The following is a 21,105-nucleotide window of genomic DNA, read 5'->3' as shown; positions in this document are numbered from 1 at the left end:
ACAACCAATCACATATCTGAGATTCTTAAGGCAGAATTCAATGACCTCTATTAGACAAGGCCTGCTAAAGGAACAGAAAGAACTCAACTGCCTTCCTCGTGTGTTGGCTCCCTGGATCTTGTTTATTCTTAATTGTGTTGTATATAAACCTCTCTCTAGCTGCTATCTTTCAGCCAGAAACCTCAACTAATAGGAACAGAAGCTTTTCTCAACACTTAATAAATGCAGAATATTCCTATATTGTATGGCAAGCGGGGACCTTAACCAGGCTAGTGGTATTCCCTGAATATGTGAATCCCCTGGATATGTGAATCCCAGCAGATGTGTGGACACATTGATTTCTTTCCCAGTAAGACACTCAGCTCACTTTTGGCTATGCCTGTTACTCTGATAGAGCAGGATCTTGCTATTCAAAGTGTTGCAGAGCATCAGAAGGAAGATTTCTGGAAATACAGACTTGCAGACCTCACACCAGGCCTAATGAATCAGAGTTTGCATTTGAACAATATCCTCAAACAACTCAAATGTACAGAACATTTGAAGAAGCATGAGCCTTGGATATTCCAGCAGCAACATTTCATTTGCATCCTGGTAGTCTCTTTGTTCTAAGCCGTGATTTTATTGGAAAAATAAAATATTTGCTTCTCACACCCTCTCCTTCTCAACCCTTCACAGTGTTCTATATATCCATCCGTTTGCTTTAATAGGCAGTATAAACAGAAAGAAAAAGACTTCTGTGATGCTTTGTTGTACACATTTCTTTCATATACATTATCTCATTTGATCCTTATAATACCCCTGTGAACACTACTGTATATAACTTGTCAAATGTCATCTAGGTAATAAATGCCTGTAAATCTACATGCCCAATGGTGTAAAGATGCTTCTCCCTATAACAAACTCTTCATATCTCAGAATTCTCTGCATTATAAGCAGTACTTTAAAAATAAAGTTCACATGTTTCACAGAGGAGAATGGATATTTAATGTACCTGACAGATGGAATTTGAAAACACGAGAAAGACGCATCATGACTTTAGGGGAAACAAACGGAAAAGGGATGTTACATTTCATGCTCCTCCTACCTACTCACCCCCCTAGCCCTAACCCTAACCCGTACCCTGACCCTAACCCATACCCTAACCCGTACCCTAACCCTAACCCATACCCTGACCCTAACCTGTACCCTAACCCATACCCTAACCCTAACCCGTACGCTAACCCTAACCTGTACCCTGACCCTAACCTGTACCCTAACCCATACCCTAACCCTAACCCATACCCTAACCCATACCCTAACCCTAACCCGTACCCTAACCCCCAAATTCCATGGAGACAATGACTTGAAACCCCAGGTCTATCTTACTCTTGAGTCTTTTGCCCTTGCTGCTTCCATAACCCAGCTTATTTCATACAGAGACACAAAACATGCACCCTCCTGATGAAAGCTTTTATAGCTGCCATTACATAATGGATTTGCTGCCAGTTTGTCTAAAATGTGTCTGCTGAAGAAATGAGACGAAAAAAGAAAAGCCAATCCTTGTTTATAAACAAAAGAGTATTCAACTAACTAAAACCCAACTTGGGCGTTGTTATCCTGTATGGCATGACCTCTTCAGCATCCTTATTCATGTGACCTGAAGTTTTCAGCAATGAGTAAAAAGCAATGTAAGACAATAATAATAATAAAACATAGTACAGTTTTATGAAGCAGTCGTTTGTAGTGTTAGGATGCAACAGAGTAAATTATCAGTCATATTCAAAAGCAGGGTGCATTTTCAAAATGCTTAATCCAAATCTATGCCCTATACTGAGGGAAGTATCTGTACACAATGCAAAATATGACCTAGAACTTTAGCCTTCATCAGAATGTTTGAACACTGTCATTTAGATACCAAAAGGCTTTATTTTTGCATCTTGATTATCGCAAAGTGGAAATCACACTGGTAGTTAAGAGTCTCGAATTAAAAATCACAGAAGTAAAATATTAGAATAAGAAGGAATTTTGGAGAGACTGTGTAGACCTATCCCTTACTTCCATTTTATAGACTTGAAAAGAGAAGCCCAAAGAGGCCATGCAACTTACCGCAAGTTCCACTGTTGTCTGTCACTGACTAGCTGAGTAACTCTGGGTAAGTCCCCTCTCTCTCAGCCTCAGTTTGGTGATCTGCAAAATGAGGCGATTGGACTCGGTGATGTAAGATCCCATACAGCCTGAAAATGCCATTAACCCGCAAGACAAGGAGCCACAGCCTAGAACATTCCCCCCTGCCAAAAGCAACACACAGGAAGATGAAACGATATTGAAGTGGCACTTGGCCCTACTGGTGTTCAGGCTTATTGATACTGCATCTCAGCTGGAGACTTCAGAACCTCAGAGGTTGCCGTGCCTACCACAGGCAGTCAGATCAGGAGAGGATGGCTATTGGCATATTCTTTGCCTGAGAAGTGTTGCAGCTGAAAATCAGTCCAGAGTGATGGTAAATCCTCCCCTCCCCCTTCCGAGGATCTGGTGACTCCCTCTGTCTGGGCTTTGCCTCAGGGATTTCTCCTCAAGGTTCCCTGGAGCCCTGGGAATCCAGCCCTTGACCTAACCCCAGACAAAGATGCATTTCCTCCTGGAAGGCTCCCCACCTGGACAAGTCATTCAAAATCAACCTTAAAAGGGACTTTAGGCTCCAGAGAGCTGGACATTTTAGCATCTTTTAATCAGCTGTCTGGCCTTGTCTAGTCTGTAGTGAAACCTTTTTATTTTATTACAATTTTATGATGTTAATAAGCAAAGAGTTGGTATGCTTAGTGAAAAAGGCAAATTCAGCCTTCGAATGGTGGACCTGTCATGATCACTGGTCGGACTTTACATTCACTTATGCTTCTATTCCTCATTCTTATATAGTGAAGTATCATTGAAATAGCTTCTATTTATTTTTTACAATGAGTTTCCATCTTTCCTTTTTCTTATTACTATTTTCTAATGTGCAATCAGAAAGTCAGGCAATGGTTTAGGTTTTTTAAAGGACATTTAAATATAACAACTTAACAAGGCAGAACCAGATATTATGTATGCAGAAGTGGACACTGACAATGACCCTATCAATGAAGCCAATCACTAAACCAAAGTTTAATTGATTGGCCTCAATTTAATGATGTACACCAGTGAACCTGAAGCATTGTGTCCTACTAGCAGTAACACATTTCAGGAAAGCTAGTATCTACATCTAAATAATTGTAGACAAAATGTGGTCAACCAAGAGAAGAATAATTTCATAAATGAAGTCTAATCCAATAAATATCTAGCACTATTATCATCATCTGTTACTTACAGAGTGCTTATTATGTGTTGGTCACTCTCCTAAACACTTTACATGATTGCACAGTTTTATAAATTTACTTATTTATTTATTTATTTTTATTTTTGGCTGCGTTGGGTCTTCGTTGCTTTGCGCAGGCTCTCTCTAGTTGCGGTGAGCGGTGGCTTCTCTTGTTGCCGAGCGCGGGCTGTAGGCGCATGAGCTTCAGTAGTTGTGGTGCATGGGCTCAGTAGTTGTGGCTAGCGGGTTCTAGAGCGCAGGCTCAGTAGTTGTGGCGCACGGGCTTAGTTGCTCCACAGCATGTGGAATCTTCCCAGACCAGGGCTCAAACCCGTGTCCCCTGCACTGGCAGGCAGACTCTTAACCACTGTGCCACCAGGGAAGTCGCCGATTGCACAGTTTTAATCTCACAGAAACATTGGGATGTTAACCCTATCGGAAGACTTGGTGACAGGAGAGTCAAATAATGGCCTCGAAGAAGGGTTATCTTGTTGCAAACATGATCACAAAATTTTAATTGGCCTTATTAGGCAAAACCAAGAATGAAAGGTACAGGGAAACCTAGTTTGGCTCAAGTACCATCTGTAGGAACTGAACAGCAGATATTGTGTGCCTACAGGGAGACTGTTTATTGGTAAAGTACTCAGCATCGCGGTTCTGTGGCCAGCTCTCAGAGGTGCTATAGTAAGGGATTCTGACAATGCATGAAAGTATTGGAGGAGCTCTAAGGACCTGCCAGCCCTGGAATTCTGGATAAAAATAATATTGTGAACATTGAGGGCAAAGCTATACAAATAAACAAATGAATCAATACATGGATGAACAATCTTAGAAATTTATACTTGTATGTGTCTCGGTTAAAGTACTCATTCTACCTTGTGTGAATTCTCTGCACAGCCTTTCATCTTCACTTCTTTTAGATTAGAAATTCACTGAATCTTGACTCACCACATACTAAATATTAACTTTGGAAAAGTGTTCATTTTCCTCTTCTATAATAATTGAACCTCTCCTACAGGGTTGTCATAAGGAATATATTAGATTGCATATGTAAAGGATTTAGCCCAGTGCCTGGCACTAGTAAGCAACAAATAAAATTAAATAGAGCTTTTAATTAGTATTAATATTACCACTATTACTTACCACCTTTATTATTGTGATTATTACTAAGCCACAGATGAACATCTCAGGCTCAGCATCTTTGATTTTAGAGTTTAATAAACACCAACCAATAGCCATCTTTACATTCCAATAGATCAATCAAAACAGAAAAATTTTATCTTCCAACCTGCCAATTTAAATTGAAGAGAGAGAAACAAGCCCATACTACCCAAGAGCTTATCAAAGAAGCAATTCAATAAAATGTTTCAGCATGCTGCTCTCTTAAATGAAAAAAGAATACGGAGTAAGGAAAAGAGAAGAAATAAAATATTTTATTCTAGTCTCTTAAAAGTGATTATTCTTTGAAGCTTGTTTTATGGATAACAGATGAACATACATTTCTATCTATAGTGAAGGAACTGTTATACACCTTTACAATTAATTACTGTCTCCAACATTCCTATGATATTAATGTCAAATTCATTTGAATGTGGCTTCTGGAACAGAAGGACTGCTTGTTCACTTCCTTTGTTACTGTAATAACAACTGGATGGACTTTTAAATTGTATAGGTTCAAACTGATTTAAAAAGGAAAATTTCCTCACTGAGATTTACACCAGTATTTTTTCAAACAATTTTAGCATGGAGCGCTTCTTTTTATAGAATATCTTAGTTCCAATATAATACCTATCATTGGCTAAGGAAATACTTCATTCTTCGTGGAAGTACTGCAGTACTTTCCTAGAGTCTGAAAAGTAGGTAGAAAACCATCTTTCAATCCAAACACCTTATGTTATTGATGAGAAAAATGAATCCCCGAAAGGGAAAGTGATTTGACATTGTCTCACAGCTACTTGATGGCAAAAGTTAGAATTCAGGACTCATTCATTCAGCTCATGTTTATTGAAAGCCTTCCCTGTACTCATTCTGTACTAGGCTTCCTATATATATCACACTTATTATTTTTTAAAGTCATTCAATTTCCATTTGACAACTATTCACTTCGTATATCTACTAAGTGCAGACACTGTGTTTGGTACAGTGCGCTGAAATAAGTATAAGGAAGAGTTGCTATCTGCCAGGAGCATTTTAAATACTAGTTGGGAGTGTACATAAATATAGTAGTTGGTAGAATGTAGCTAATATCATAAGAAGGAAAGGAAATTTGACAGGAGTTAATGTAATAATTTCCTAGCTATATATATATCCCTCTATCTATTAACCAATCATCAAATCTGTATTCATCATGTAGCGAAGAACTGGTACTGGAAAGGTGAGTAGAAAAATTCAAGAGCAGCTAGAAGTTTACAGTCTGTTAAGTAGTTGAGATGCACAAATAAAAAATTCATTTAAAAAAGTCAGAAAAATAACTAAGTAATAAATATAATGCAGCTAATTCTATATTAGAGAGATTCTTAAAAGAGAAAAGCTCAGTGTGGATTGACTTTAGGAATCTGAGAGGGCTTCAAGGAAGAGGTAGAATTTGACCTTAAAGTACTTATTATTACCATTTATATTGCATTAGAGACATTTATGTATTCCATTGCACCTGGATTTCTTAATACATCCTCACTGGAATAACTACATAATCATACTTTTTCCAATTAATAGCTCATGAACAACTAGCACAAAATGGCATTATAATATCAACAGACCCCTAAAGAGGTCCATATACAGTGCAACACCTCTCTCTTTCTCATATCCCTGTCTCTATCTCTTTATCTTTCTCTCTACCACTCTCAAAACTGAAAGTAAAGTTTCACAAATCAAACCGTATAACGTGATGCACTCTAAGTTTTCCATTCTGTCCTATTCTATTTCTAGTCTATGCCATCCTATCCTATTCTATCCTACTTTATTCCATTCCATTTCAATCTATTTTACTTTAGAAATTGCAGATTTGTTGAACAATTAAATTTATTTCATCACCCTCTCTGGATGCATGAATTCAATCACATTCTTAATCTATTCTAAGGATTATTTTCTTCATGTGTAGAATGTGAATAATAATGTTCTTTATCTCCGTTACGATTTGTTTTATGTACTTGGGTGCTCCTATATTGGGTGCATATATGTTGATGGATAAATAACAAGGTCCTACTGTATAGCACAGGGAATTATATTCAATATCATGTGATAAACCATAATGGAAAAGAATATATATGTATAACTGAATCACTTTGCTGAACAGCAGAAATTAACACAACACTGTAAATCAACTATACTTCAATAAAATTTAAAAAATTCTCTTTTAAGCACTAAATAAAATACTGCTGCTAACACTGTGTTTGGGGCTCAGTATTCAATACTGATGTATTATATGTGACACAAATTATTGTTAGGAAATTCCAAACTTTTTAATCAATTGTTAGGGAAAAAGAGAAAAAAAATGAATAGGATTGTTCCATACTTTTTCCAGACATTGAATACTCAATATTACTTTGTTTTTGGTTAACTCTGCAGACTTTTGATTTAGTACTTAATCTCCATGGTGATTAAGGGATGTGGAAAATGATAACATTGGCATTTCATTTAGATGCTTCTGTGAGGTGACATATATGACAGATTCATTCTTCTAACTTAACTGTGGTGAAAATCATCTCATCTCCTATTAGTAGGAAAAATATGAACAGAAGCATGTGGTTTCCCTCACCACTAATATTTGTACCAGTGGGAAAGATATTAGCTAAAAGAAACTGAAATCTATCTTCTGATATTTTAATAATCCTAGTTTGAACCCTCAAAACACTGTTTACATAAGAGGTTACAGGTAGAAGTACCATATTTCGATTTCTACCTTTTTAGATTATAGAAGCAGCTCATTCTTTAATGATAAAACTCACTATTCAATGAATTTTTAACTAAAATATAAACATTAGAAGTAAAAGGTATGTATGTGACATATATATATATCTTCCAGTATTCATGCTCACAAGAAGCAGAAAATAATTTGTTTACCATTCCTGCCATGAATTATCAGGAATCTAAGCAAAGAGGAATAATACCACCTGCTCAGCAGGAGATAAAGTGATACCATTTCCCCAGGAGGACTTTATGGTTGTCTTTTAATCACTCAAGAGACTTTTCTTTAATCTAAACTAAACTTGCTTGCTTTCAACCTCACACTCCCACCACCCAATCCTATAATCCCTTCCCTTTTTTTTATACTAATTTAAATATGGACCTTTTAAAATCACCACGTGTGCCGTCAGCATCAACATTTCAAAAACATCTTCAGCGTAACAACTGCGTGCACCACACTCGTTTCATTTTGTTAATTGAACGGTTCTTGAACAACCTCATTATCTGCCCACAGCACTCAGCATTTTCCTATTATAAAGCTATCCTTTGCAATGTCTTCTCTGCCAACCAGGAAGGCTAGAATCTTGCTTAAGAGCCCCATGTTTTCACATCAAAATGGGGAAAGTGAAAATAACTAATATTGAGTGCCTACTACAAATCAGGCTGTAAATGGTATGAGATTTAATCTTCAAAACAATCTTATGATATAGATATCATTATATGCATTTGAAGAAGAAGATAGAAGCAAAAAGGGATTCTATTACTTATCAAAAATCACACAAGGGGTAAGTTCTTGAGGGGAGACTCTCAGAGCCCACACTCTGGGCCACTGCATAGTACCATAAGTATTAAAGAAAACCTGAAAGACTCTCTGGTCTTTTCTGTCAGAGAGCCTTTTGAAGGTCTTAATATTCTGGTTTTCCAGACATGGGAATCACTTTATCTCCCAAAGGGTTCTAAGCTTGTGTAAAGCTCTTGTCCCAAGTTCAATTTCCAGAAAGCTTTGGAAGACAGGAAGAGTTAGCGGCCAGTCTGTAAACACACTGACTGCACTATGGGAAAACTGAAGGCAGAAAAGCTTCCTCCTGCTAGTAGAAAATGATTTTATATCTTCTCTTAAGAGTTTTTTCATATGCAGCTTAAAATCCACATTTGAAACAAACAAAAAACCCTCCCACATAGAGTTATGTCATTACCCTGATTTGTACATAACCATGAATCAAAGTCTGCCTCAGTGGTAACCGCATGCAGTCAAAGCCTTGTGGGTGATTAGTTTTCTGTTTGGCTCATCTTTGCCCCACTACCCAGAATGCTCTCTGCTTTCCATCCTCCGCTAGGGAAACCATTCTTCATTGTTCTGGGCCAAGCCCCAATGTCATTTCCTCCATAAAGCTTTTTTTCAACACCTCCCCACCCCCAGTTCTCCTTCCTTTGAGTTCCCCGAGCACTTCATTCATGTCTCTAAAGTGGCGCTTATCACAGTGCCTTATTTATTTCTCTACCCTACAGACAAGGTTTCGTACCCTCAGCACTACTGCCTCTGGGTGCTATATAAATTTTTTTATAGGGTTGTCCTGGGAATTCTAGGATGTTTAGCAGGACTGTACCCACTGAATGTCAGCAGCATCTCCCTTTCAACTGTGATAACCAAATTTGTCTCTAGATATTGTCAAATGTCCCCTGAGTGATAGCTAGTATCACCCCCAATTAACAACCACTTCTTTAGCTCATGAGGACCACATGAACAGTGACTGTGCTTTTTTTTTAATCCTAATATACCCAGGAGTATTAGGCCTACAGCAAACAGTTAATTAAAATATGTTGGTTGGAATCAAATTAGTCTCATTTCCCAATAACTACATACTGTATTATAAAATGCACTGAATTCACACTTCATTCAAAAGTGAAACAAAAGTGACTGCTAAATTACACTCTGGATTCAAAGAAAGAGAGATCAAAAGTCATTAGATGTCAAAGTGAAAAAAAAACTTTTCTCTATATATTTAAGAAATCAAAAAAGTATGTATATACATATATTATATATAACAATTAAATATATTTAATATATGTGTATACAGACACACACACACACAGACACACACACACACTTAATGACCTTTCCTGGAAAACTGCATTCAGAAAACTAGATAAAAGTAATCTGATATCTCTAAATACATCATGTCTAAAATGCTTTGTTCGCTATAATATGCAGTGAATCTCTAGCTTTTTTTTTTCCTCGAAGACACATTCATGAAAAAATGATGATTATTTTGAAATTTCCAAATCAGAGGGACTTGATTAAATAAAACAGCACAGACAGTATGATACTACCTTTCTTCCTGACAAGATATTCATTTTTTCCCAATTTAGTGCAGAGCAATTGAAAGTCATCTGACTTTGCTTATTTCTGTAGACTACTTAGCCATTTGTTTGGACTGAAAAACAGAAGCACTGTGATCTTAACACCAAGTTGTGATGATGAATGACTTTTTCTCACCCTAGAAGTGAACTGGCTCTGCATATCTTCATTTATTTCTCAAGCTGAGGTTTTAATTATAACGTTCTAAAAGTGACATAGATTTGTCTTTTCAGGTTTAGGTAGTTTAAAATCTACCAAAAGCAGATACTCCCATTGGGATACTGCAAGCAGTAGTGGTGCATTTGGCAATTCGGGAATCTTTGTAGGAAAGAAATACAAACACAAGACAAGCCCCTCCTGAGTACCTGGAAAGGAGGCCACTCAGAACCAATAAGCATGATCTCCTACAAACTGCAGAATACCATCATTGCAGTGGCTGCATTTTATTGCTTGTCTCTTTTTGGTTTTAGGTATATTCATTATACTTTTCATTATAATACTAGGAGACAGCGATTATTCTTGCTCCTATAAAGAGGAAGTAATTAAATACCAGGACAACTAAAAGATTGCATGATGTCATTTAACTGCTCAGTGGGTGAAGCAAAATCCACCCCGTGATTCTTCTCTGATACAAACAGCAAGCACCTCAGACTACACAGCAGTCCCTTTTGCGACCAATCCTCCTCCAAACATCAGCCATATTCATATTCAGACTTAACAACCAGAGGCATTTTCAAACCTTCTCACTCCCTCACCCCCTGCACTGCCCTCAGCCCCATGTCCCCAGAGGCCTGCAGCAAGGAAGGTAAAAGTAACTGAATTGCAAGGGAATGTGCATGTGTATAAGAGTTCAGTTCGGAGGTTGAGGGGCCTGTATACATGAGATAAGAAACAAATGAACAGCACTTTCACCTCCTCATTTTATACCAACTGGTCTCCTTTTCTCTGATTTCGGTTTAAAGAAGTTCCTGGCATCCAGTAAGTTACTTTAACTTAAAAGAGCTTACGTAATGCCTTACACAGATTTCTGTTCTTAGGATGCTTTGACAAACACGTCATTTTCTGATATTCTCACTGCAGTATCCTGTGCTGTGACACAGCAAAGATCACATGCTCATCTGGACGCCTATTTTATAGATGCATCTTGGAAGGGCCCCCTGTGGTGTTCAGTGTTAGGAGGATTATTTGGCATCTGGTTCTAACCAGCTTCTAACCAGTTACATGAACTTAGCTTCTCTGAGCTTCAATGAATCATTTATACTTATGTTCAACCTATTATCTCTCTATATTTGTTTGTATCTCTGTATCTCTGTGTCTGCCTATCTATCTATCTATCATCTATATCTATCTATCTATCTATCTATCATCTATATCTATTTCATGGAAGCAGAAGACTCAAATGAAATGCTATAGGTGAAAGCATCGTGTAAACCACAAAACATCATTCACATGTAGCAACCAAGCAATTATGTACACACACACACACACACACACACACACACACACACACACACACACACATTGCCCCAAGGAACAGACAGCTCGCAAGACAAATAGATCTTACCACACACTTTAAGGTTCCAAGTCAGCACAGGCAGACTCCATTGTATCCTGATAGGGGTGTAAAAAGGTCAAGTATTGATATAGATTTCCAAGAGGAGACAAAAAATAAAAAGCTCTTTCTAAAAATTTTTACTCCATTTTGCTTTCATTCAGGGTTTCTTTGTGAAGCAGAGATGCTTTGAAACCTACAGGATGGCAAAGATAAAATGGTCCAGCTTCAAAATGTGTGCCTAGGATTGATTTCACATGTCCTTATGACCCTTAATACACAAAATGGAAAGCTCCTATATTGCTGCAGTAGAGAACACACGACAAATGAAAGTAAAACAATCAAAAGCTCTGTGTAATCCATGTATGAAAATACATGGCATGTTTTATGCTTATTCACATAAACAATGTTTTATCTAAACACTTTTATATAGACATATCACTGCACAAAACATCAATAACTTTCTTTTTGAGAAATAGAGATTCTAGACTCATCTTCCCAGACCTTAACTGCCTCTCTGCTACTAAATGAAGTGCTTACACAAACACGTTAATGATGTCTGGGTAAAATTTTAGAGATGACAGTGGAGAGAAAAGAATTTTGGATCAGAAGAAATTTCACCTAATCCTCAAGTGTAAGAAATGCTACTTGGCATTTATACAGAGAGAAACAAATCCTAAATATCTTTATTATGGTTGCAGAGGCATTCCACGCTGAACTCCAAAGTTATCATTCACATAGATTCTCAATCTATACTTTTATATTCAAATATTTAAGGCTACTTCTGGAATAAGAACTCCTGTGGTTTGTTTGCTTGTTTACTTGGTGTTTTTGACTAAATACCAAGCAAAGAAGCAGGTTGGCATATAGAGCTGGTGTAGATTCAGATACATCTTGATTTGAATCCCAGATACGATACTTTCTAGCTGAGAGACCTAAGACTTATTACCTAATCTCTATAAAGTGCAGTTATCTATAAAATAAGAATAACAATAGCTATCTCAAAATATACTCATGATGCATAAATAAGATTACCAAAGTAAATTACTTTGTCTGTTATCATGTTCTCACTTCTTCTCTTCAAAGGATCAGGGTGAACATGGTTTGTCCTAAGTAAGGAAGGTGATGGAAATAAACTGATTTATGGATCGTTAAACTTAACCTTGAAGATGCACTATAGCCCAGTAGTTACCCATTGCCTTGGGTTCAAATTCTGGTTTTGATATAAAACAGCTGAGGGACTGTGTGTGTGAGTCATTTAACCCCTCTCTGCCTGAGATTTCCTGACTATAAGCTGAGAAATGTGCTCCTAGGTTCTCTGGCAGAAGACAGGAAGTCATTTTCTCTAAACCATTGCTTTAGCTTCAGCCACAGTTGTTCATTCACTTTTAGAAGGAGGAATTCATTTATGTCTTCAGGAGACAGATATATCAAGCCATCCGGTGTTTCTGCCAATCACCTCCTGCCAAAGCCCTGATGTTTTATTTCATTAGTGCAGGCATTTTCCATTAATTTGGATACTTAAGAGTGTTAGTTCCAAAGGACATTGCTTCTTGGTTCGTCCATTTTGAAGGGCTATTTAATATATTACTGCAATGAGTTGACCCCTTACCAAGAAAGAAGCAGTGGCCACCCAATTCTAATCAGCTTCTGAAATGTGGCTCTAATGCTTGTCCCAAAGGTATGTTTATTGTGGTCTACCTGGAACTGACAGAAACAAATCAGATTTCTATTGGCTGGGCAGTGAAGATTAAACAAAACACATTATGCAAGTGTTTCCCTTCCTTCCTTCTCTCCTTCTTTCCTTTCTTCCTTCCTTCCTTCCCTCCTTTCTCTCTTTCATAAAGACAAAAACATAAGAGTATTCTACCATATGCCAAGTGTAATAGACACGGTTGACGCCTGAAATAATGTATCCTTATCCCCATTCTTTCTACTTCCTAAGTAAACCTCAGTTTTATTCAGGTATTTACCCTCCTCCATGCAGCTCTCCACAAAGCCTCAAAGAGTGGATCCTGACTCATCTGAGACAATCCTGGTTGCCTCATTTCCTTTGCTAGTGGGTTATAGGATTCTAGCCAGTGAAACATTAAGGCAGGCTTAGTGGAGATTTCTGAGAAAGTTTTCCTCAGTCTTAAAAGACTCAAGAAAGAGCTAAACTCTTTGGTCCTGGCCTATATCATGTCTGGATATGATGCCTAGCACTGTTGTAATCTCTTGTGACTACAGGGGGCGTTTGACTAAAGACAAAGGTAACAAGCACATAACAGCAGAGCAAAATGATGGAAAGATGTTTGTCCTTGATGCTGCTGTTGAAACAGTAAGATAAACCAGAACCACTCTTCCCCTGAACTTTGTGTTCTATGTGAAAATACATTTCTTTGCTTTTTAAAAGCCAGTAGACATACCTATTGTTAAGTGCTACACCAGGCCATGGTTGAAACATCAACAGAGTATATGATTCTGTAATAGAATTAGCCCTTCAAGAGTCCTGGAGGGCTTCCCTGGTGGCGCGGTGGTTGAGAGTCTGCCTGCCAATGCAGGGGACACAGGTTCGTGCCCCGGTCCGGGAAGATCCCACATGCCGCGGAGCGGCTAGGCCCCTGAGCCATGGCCGCTGAGCCTGCGCGTTCGGAGCCTGTGCTTCGCAACGGGAGAGGCCACAACAGTGAGAGGCCCGCGTACCGCAAAAAAAAAAAGAGTCCTGGAATTACAAAGTGAGCTACTCTGTATAGTTAAATATTACAGCAATATGCCTGTCTCCTAAAAATAGCAAAATTGAGCATTATTATTCATGTACATCATGCTCATAGTCTCTACATACATCTGTCATCCCCATAATTATAGTGAGGGGGGTATTTTACAGTGATGCATCCAACCTTCTGGACAGCAAGTTTGGATTGGGACCCAATCAAAATGCTCAGATACTTGTGTGAACTTGTTTCACAAATAGTTGGAAGTTTTAAAAATAAAAAATCCACCTCAAAAACAATTTCTGCCTAAACTCCTTAATTCTTTCAACTCATTTTGGTTTCTCAATTTTCTCAATATGCATTTCGAGAACGGTAATTATTTGAATTATTCAATTGCAATAATGTCTATAGGTATATTACACTAATATATATATATATATATATATATATATAATTTAAGATTCCTAGGAGCAGTGTCTATATTCTTATTGTATCATTTGTAGGCTCTAGCCAAAAGCTACTTACAGAGAAAATGATCAATCATATTTTGTGACCAGTTAAGTTACTGAGAAGATATGGAAAATAACAACAATCTCAACACCTTTTTCCTTCTACCATGAGTGTTTCAGCATATCTTTTATTGAGCCTACAATTACATTTGATTCTAACCTAAATCTGTTCTGAATAGGAAGAGTGAAAAATTCCAGATTCTTCAAAATATTCTTTACTTAAAACCCTCCTGTCTATCTGAAGGGACTTAAACCAAGGAGGAATAGTTCACTTTCTGCAGTTGAACTTCTCAATGTCAACAAACCAATACACCTAGGAACCAATATATGAGCATAGAGATAACAGAATGATTATTAACCCAGTCCACACGAAGATGACAATGAAGAAAATGATGATAAACAGCTAAACTGTATAAGTTGCTTACCATGTGCCAGGCACTGTTGCATCCATTAACTTCTTTAATCCTCATACTAACTTTCCAAGTTTCATCCTATTGTTATCCCCAGTTTGCAAATAAGGTAACAAAAACACAGAAAGTACAGTGATTTGCCCAAGGTCTCACAGCTTACAAGTTGAGTGTCAAAAACAAATTTAGGGAATCAGGCTGCATCTCAGTCTATACCCTAAAAATATAGTAGATGCAAACTATTACATATAGAATGGATAACAACAAGGTCCTACTGTATAGCACAGGGAATTATATTCAATATCCTGGGATAAACCATAATGGAAAAGAATATAAAAAAGAATACATATATATATATATATCTGAGTCTTTGTTGTATAGCAGAAATTAACACATTATAAATCAACTATACTTCAATAAAAAATTTTTTAAAAAGGAATAAAGCACTAATTCACTAACAAGCAACCACTGACATTCATCTCCTTTCTTCTCTCAACATATTGCTGTTTTAAAAACTAATTCTGCCTCTTGCCAAAAGAAAACCAGAAAAAATATAAAATGCACTCATACACAAAATGATCACCAAAATACAAAAAGGAAACAATTATTTTAAAAGCATTATATATTAAATTTAGAAAGAAAAATAAAGGAACACTGAATGTTACTGGTAGAAGAGAAGAACAAATTCAAGTTAACTGGGATTTTTCTCCCTCCCATAATAAAGTTCCTCCAAAATATATAGGTTAGGGTTATGTTTTATCAGAAGGGAAGACCATTTGTTGTGGGTGATATATTTTCCAGTGCTGAGGAGAAGGCATTCTTCAGTGGGGTAGCAAATATAGTCTTCACTGGAAGACGATAGTGACCACTTTCATCTTGCCTAACTGAGAAGATTATAAATCTGAGTGATAAAAATGAGTTTTAAAAGTTATGAGATATGGGAAGGGTATGACACAAATAGCCAACTTCAATTAGAAAAGAACATATCTTTAAAACAGAGACCATCACTGCTTAACACTAGAAACAAAAATTACATGCAGTGATGAAAGCTGAAGAAACAGCATTTTTTGGCCAGAATTTGAAATCTCCAGCATACACTCAAGGAATCAGCCACCCCGTTCACCCACTGGAAAACACACACACCTACACACCCCCACCCACCCCCCCCCACACACACAAAACCTCTACAACATACTCCACAACTCCCCGAACACAGTAGGATCTTAATAATACTGATGTATTAACTGCACCTAATTATTAAGCTACTAGCTACAATATTAGTTTCTCAGGCACAGGGGAAATACAGTAGTCATTAAGAGCACAATTTCTGTGTGAAATTGTCTGGATCTCACACTGCTGTGGCTATGGGACCACTGATTTTAAACAAATTTTGTGACTGAGTTGCCTGTAAAGATGAAAATAAAACTGGTACGGCATTTTGAGGGTTAAAGAAGTTAATACATCATGACAGAAAATGCTCATTGTCTTTCACATCCATTCTCCCCTGCTTCCTTTTAGTATCTCCAAACAGGGCTGCCCTGTGACCCAACTTCAGGGTCACCATTCACATTATAACCTATAGGGATGGCAATCCCAGGAATCATGCAATATGGCGGACCCATCCCCCAACATCAGTAGTCCCCAACCTTTTTGGCACCGGGGACCAGTTGGTGGAAGACAATTTTTCCACGGACCGGGGTGTGGGGGATGGTTCAGGCGGTAACGCAAGCGACGGGGGAACGATGCGGGAGCGGCAGATGAAGCTTCGCCTCCTGCTGTGCGGCCCGGCTCCTAACAGGCTGCGGACCAGTACCGGGGGTTGGGGACCCCTGCCCTACACTTTAGCAAAATACCTGGTTAACCAGCTAGAATCCAGATTTCCCTTCCTTCATTGCAGGGAAGGCTGGTCATGTGACTAAGTCCTGGATGACAGAACGTGAGTACAAATGATGTGTGCTGCTTCAAGATCATGTTTGACATGAAGCTGCTCATCCTACAGTCTGATATGGGGGCTTGGTTTTAGAGAGCCAGCAGCACACAGAGGAGGATCAAACCAGACAACACGGAGAAGGAACCTGGGTCCCGGGAGGATGTTGTGGAGAAGTGCATCACCACTGCCTAGTCCATCCATCTCTGTGTTGTTAATGTGAGAGAGAAATGGAATCTAGATCTTGCTTGGTCCGTTGTACTTTAGATCTCTCTATTCTAACAGCTGGGTCTATTTCCTATTAAATACCTATGTGTAGAAAACTTAGAACTGTGCTTGGCACGTAGTAAACTCTCATTAAATGTTAGCTACTATCTCAGTAAGTGAAAGAGTCAGTATTTGAAAACAGAGAACACTGTGTACCTCCAAAGCCCATATTCTTTCCTTTCCGGGAGAAAACGCTGCCTACAGTGCGTAGAGACTGAAAAGGCAGAGTTATTTGCTACAAGCTCCTTAGTTAGCAATGCTTTAAAATCCCTTACAGCATAAGAGGGTTTTCTTCTACATTCCCCAATTTTTAATGCTGTTCTCAGTTCAAAATCACATTTAAAAAATTAAGCTGAGATGAAGTGGGAGAGTGGCATGGACTTATATATACTACCAAATATAAAATAGATAGCTAGTGGGAAGCAGCCGCATAGCACAGGGAGATCAGCTCGGTGCTTTGTGACCACCTAGAGGGGTGGGATGGGGGTGTGGGAGGGAGACGCAAGAGGGAGCGGATATATACAGCTATATGTATACGTATAGCTGATTCACTTTGTTATACGGCAGAAACTAACACAACAATGTAAAGCAATTATACTCCAATAAAGGTGTTAAAAAATAAATAAATAAGTATTGCGTTTAAAGTAAGTTTGGTGAATAACTTGAAATTCTTTGATACTTGTACTTTTGACTCACTCACCTTAGTCATCCCGTAAAGCACAGAGCAGTGAGAAAAATAAGGGCCAAGAAAGAACTACCTGCATACTCTTCAAGCTAAATTTTCTAGCTGTTAGATAAAAGGACTTTCATTCTTTGGACCATAAAAGATTTTTTTTTCTGAGCTGATGAATACACTCAGGCTCTCCTTGAAGAGCCAAGACTGCAACCTAATTTGGATGGGAATTCCTATACCATCATTCTTCCTCTCCTCCCAAGCCCTTACCCTGGGCAGAACTGCCAAGAAGAGGAATCTCATCTTCAGGATCAAGTGTGCTTGCTATTTCAGAACCTGCTGGCATTCCCCATCCAGTCCAGGGGAACAGCTGGGGGGCATTTTCCACATCTTTTTCCAGACCTCCAGCTGCCCCTGTCTGACCACCTCTGAGGAAATTCACAGATCTGAAACATACACAGACCATCCAATTCTACATACATGGCGTGACTAATAGGCTCCTTCAGGGAAACAGAGAAACACATTGTCCGGTATGGCTTTACAACACTGAATTAAATTGATGAAGGTCAGGGTCTCGTGTCACACATTTAAAAGGGCAGTCCAAGTATTTTCTGTTCTGGAAACAACTGAGAAATCTGTTGTTTTGAAGGAACAGAGACTTAAATAAAACTTTCTCTTCTTTTCCTCATCTTCCTCCCATCTCTAGCACAATAAATGTTGATTCCTTCCATTTTTTTCCCATAGCACTTTGTGCAAAATTCTATCTACATCTCTTCCATCATGCTATAAATATCGGCTCCCATGTCTCTCTCCCTGAGTAGGCTCTGTAGGTCAGTCTTTCATTATCCTCTTGGCATGATTGATCTCATTACTTTGCCCTTTTACTTTGCCTCGTGTATTTCATGTTCATGCTTTCCAGTGTCATTTTATTATTGCAGCTGTTGAAGTAATTTAAATATGCTTTGAGAGTATACATAATGTTGGGAAACTTATTTTTCAAAGTGAACCTCACAGATTTAGACATTTAAAAAGGGCTTCAATTTTGCCCTGCTTTCTAAATCCTCCACAGCCTAAATATTCCATTATCTCCTTTTGCAACCCCAAAGTGTCTCAAATTAAAAACCACACTTCAACTAAAGTCACAACCAGTGAAGAAGATTGGATTGTTCTCTTTTCTGGAGAATAGACACAGCAGGTATTGAATATTTTGGCAAAACTCAACTCCTAACGGCACTAATGGTATCATTTGGCACTAATGCATTGTCAGGAATTAAAATCTGAACAATAGAGTTAGAAGCAAGACAAAAAAACACATCAATAAAATTCATCTCAGGCAGACAAGTATGTGGTCCGAATTCGATGGAGGGATTATATGCATACGTAAATAAACCATTAAAATCCTCCTGCTAAGAGTCCGCCCAATTCATGGTGATTTGAGTTGCTGCAGGGACAATGGCAAATCTACACATAATTTGTTTGTTTGCAGGATGAGAAGGAAGAATTTGACAGATTTTAAACATATCCAGAGAGTCCATTTCTACATTTGTAGAGTAGTTAATATGATATTTCAGTAAAAATGTGGAGCACATTTTCCAATGTGTATTTGTAAAATAAATAAATAAATAACTGCTACAGTCAAGTCCTATTCCAACAGTTCCCAAGGCACCATCTAAATTCTTTGGCGAGTTTATCATGTGTTATAGTGAATACTGTATTGCTCAAGGTACTATGAATAGAAAAGGAAGGAGCGAACATACATTTATTGAATCTTATGGTTAGGTACCTTATGAAATCCTTACAACAACTCTCTAAGGCAAGTTTATTAGCTTCATCCAAAGATGAAAATAACCTAAGAAAGTTTGAATCTTGCCCAGTGGAATATAATTGGCAAATAATGGAAACAGGATTCAAACAGAGATTGCTTTGGTGCTAACATCCATGTTCTTCCCATTGCCTTACACTGGTTGATATAAAATTCATCTAAAAATGTTGGATTTCAGAGCATGAATCACTTCCTCTCTGTCCAACACACACACACACACACACACACCACTCTTATTTTCCTCTCTGTCAAAGGCCAGTTTAAGTGTTGCCTTCATCCTAAAACCTTCCCTTTTTTGACCTACAATGGCATGCACTGCTTCTATTATACAATTCTGATCTTGAGACCATACTGTCATGGGGGGGGGGGCGAGTGGGCAGCTAATTATTTCTCAGAACTAGTTATGTATCCTCAGATAGACTACGATAATTCTTAACCTAAGAAATATGTCCAACTTCATTTCTATGCTCAATGACATACCTCATCTTGGCTCCTAATAAATGTGTAATCAAAACTTGTTAATTTACTGAGTTATTATAACTCTGTTATTATACAATATTACCAAGTGGTACTTCATACATTAGAGTTACTTCAATGTAGTCGAGTACAAATATTTTTTTTATGAAGGTATTGTGTTTAAATGAGGTGCTTACTGGGACATTGTGAGGGCCTTTTTATGTAAAACTAATAAATTGCACCTTAAGGTATAATATGTGCACGTGTGAATTTTCAACTGTTAGGGTTGCTTACAATGGGAGTAGAACTGCAAACTGAAAAGAAGGTAGGGAAACAAAATGAACTTCCATTATAATAATGGTAAATTCGTATACTAGAAAGTATAATAGACACCCTGCTATCTCCAGGAACATATTTAACTTTCTGTAATCGTTGTTTTCATAAACTCCCTACTTCAAAACTTCATTGCTTTCCCTGTTCCTCTTTCATCTGGAGGTGAAATTATGTGTGGACAGCAAGACAATGGAAGAGAAATACAATCTTTTAAGAGAATGGCATGAAGCTGCCTAGTCAGCAAAAGCCCCTGCCCTTTATTGTATCACCAATTTTCCATATATACAAGAAAGGGTGAGAATACCTTTCTGGGAGAGGATCTTTTATCCTAAGCTGCATCCTACCACATGGTAAGGTCCTTTAAACACAAACAGTGCTTTCTACTTGGTGAGTGACTTGTTAAAGGATCTAGTCCATGCCTTTCTACAATGAGAAAATAATACCATTAACTATTGCAGCCAAAGATACTTCCAAATGAGATACAAGAGTGTCATGGGTTCACATTGCATCACAGACCTTCAACCCAAGAAGACTTGAAAAGAAATCACGATGCTTCCTAAATTGAGTACAAAGCAAACCATTTTGTGATTCTGAGTTTATAGAAGGAAAGTGTTGCATCTGATTTTATATTTTTATGATTTTATGCAGAGCTTTAAAATTCATCCTGAAATTAAACATTATATGTTTTAAAAAGTGAAAATATAGAGAGACATTGAAAACATAAATAAGCATTCTTTAGGAAAATGCCGTGATTTTCAAGACTGAATTAGAATTTACATAACTTATAACTGTGCCATTGGCGAAGAGATCAGTTGAAAAAAAATGTTAAAAGATACGCCTTTTAACACATGACATTTTGGGACCCATCTGGAGATCTATTTAGAACCATGATTA

At 37.8% G+C, this 21,105-nt stretch overlaps 1 protein-coding gene across 6 annotated transcripts in view; it reads right to left on the bottom strand.

The window, feature by feature from the left end:
- Positions 1–21,105, bottom strand: part of LRRC4C (leucine rich repeat containing 4C) — a 1,217,740-nt gene that overhangs the window by 107,584 nt on the left and 1,089,051 nt on the right. For 3 of the 6 annotated variants that reach the window (XM_049713174.1, XM_049713172.1, XM_033410995.2), the window contains one exon: positions 2,086–2,166. The exons of 2 other annotated variants lie outside the window; for them this stretch is intronic. The gene's annotated coding sequence lies outside the window, so the exon portion shown is untranslated. Of the gene's footprint in view, positions 1–2,085; positions 2,167–11,136; positions 11,183–21,105 lie in introns of those variants that run through there. One more of the 6 variants, XM_049713175.1, reaches the window with a different exon arrangement.

Source organism: Orcinus orca, chromosome 8, assembly GCF_937001465.1.
Source record: "Orcinus orca chromosome 8, mOrcOrc1.1, whole genome shotgun sequence".
Taxonomy (NCBI): domain Eukaryota; kingdom Metazoa; phylum Chordata; class Mammalia; order Artiodactyla; family Delphinidae; genus Orcinus; species Orcinus orca.
The sequence above is the reverse complement of the archived record's forward strand: the minus strand, read 5'-3'. Positions and strand labels throughout refer to the sequence as shown.